The sequence below is a fragment of the Cyprinodon variegatus genome, unplaced genomic scaffold, assembly GCF_000732505.1.
Source record: "Cyprinodon variegatus isolate N-32 unplaced genomic scaffold, C_variegatus-1.0 Scaffold1192, whole genome shotgun sequence".
In the NCBI taxonomy this organism is placed as follows: Eukaryota; Metazoa; Chordata; class Actinopteri; order Cyprinodontiformes; family Cyprinodontidae; genus Cyprinodon; species Cyprinodon variegatus.
The window spans coordinates 137,841-139,356 of NW_015151645.1; positions in this window are offsets into that span (position 1 = coordinate 137,841).

Sequence of the window (1,516 nt, forward strand, 5' to 3'; positions counted from 1 at the left end):
TTTTTTTTGGAGTGCCATCATCAAGCGGAGGCGAAACGGGTATGATTTTTCTATGAAAACAGAGAACCAAATAGGAGTTATTTCTGACCGCGGCAGAAGAAACGGCGTGAAATCCCCCTCTTTACACGAGCTACAGCGACATGGAAACTTATTCTATAGTTTAAGGAATGACTTGACATTAAAAATGAATCTTCTATTTATTGATATCAGTATTAGGTCGTTACATTTGGGCCAAGCTGTTTAAATATTGTGTATATTGGGTTTGTTTATACTTATATAACTATTAATCTGACCTGTTAGGAGTCCTGAAGAACAGCCATCTGTCCACTTTCAGTTATTTCTCTTTCTGTCTCTCTGCTCATGTCAGCCACGTTAGCAGGACGAAATCTATCAGAGATTATTTTATAGTTTAGGTTTAACTTCAGCAACCATCCATGCTCTGCACCCAGTGCCTGGCAAAAATATGACCCTCTGAACATCTGCGCATTATCTAACCTTATAATCACTCACTTTAATTTCCTCTGTGGGAATTTAGTTTTTGAAAGGTTTGACACAGAGTACGGTTTTATCAGGAGGTTTGGGGAAATTAACTTATTTTACTTTTTCTTTTTTTATCAAATGAAAGTCTAAAAAATGAGCCATTTATTTCTATTCAGCCCCGAAATACATTTTATTTCAACCGTTTTCTTTATTAATCAAACCTAAAAGGTGAATAAATATCACCTTTGAATAATAAAACGATCCTAAGGACAAAAGAATCCCAGCAGGCAGATCAGCTAACAACATATAGATCAGCAACATATAGATCAGCAACATATAGATCAATCTACCAAGCTTGGAACATTGTCCAACTTTTATTCCCTAATGGGAACCTTCAGGTGCTCCAGTGTCTTTGGCCGCAGCCTGGCAAGGCGAACACTAATCAGAGATGCAGCCAAAAGGCCCGGGTTACTCTGGAGGAGCTACAGAGAATAACAGCTCAGGTGAGAGAATCAGTGGAAAGGATTGCTGAAAATAATCCGCCCGCCACAGGAGAGAAAGAAGAAGAAAGTCACAATTTAACGAGACCCATAAACTCATTTACAGTTTAGCAGCAACCATGAGAACCAACAGTTAGAGGAGAATAATCTGGTCTGATCAGATCTAAAGATAAATTCTATGCCTTTACTAAAAAGACCAAAATCCACTTGGTTATGAAACAATAAGGTGATTTAGTCCAGATTTCCATCCTGATCGTGTTTTTTTTCATCCTTTTTGAGACAGAAACAGACGCTCTATTTCCCGCCAGTATTACTAGAAAGCAAGATGGCGGCCGCTGACGCAGCTACTAATCGGGTCCCTACTGACCGAGCCGCCATGCCTTACGGAAAAGCCAACGGCTCTGCGGCTTAAAGAAACGTCCTCAAACTTGGAAACAACAGAATCTTCACCAGAATTTAAATGTTTTTCTACGGTTTGAACTCTTTGGGGCTGAATACGAACGCAGGCCCAATTTTTCAGACTTTTATTTGTAAAA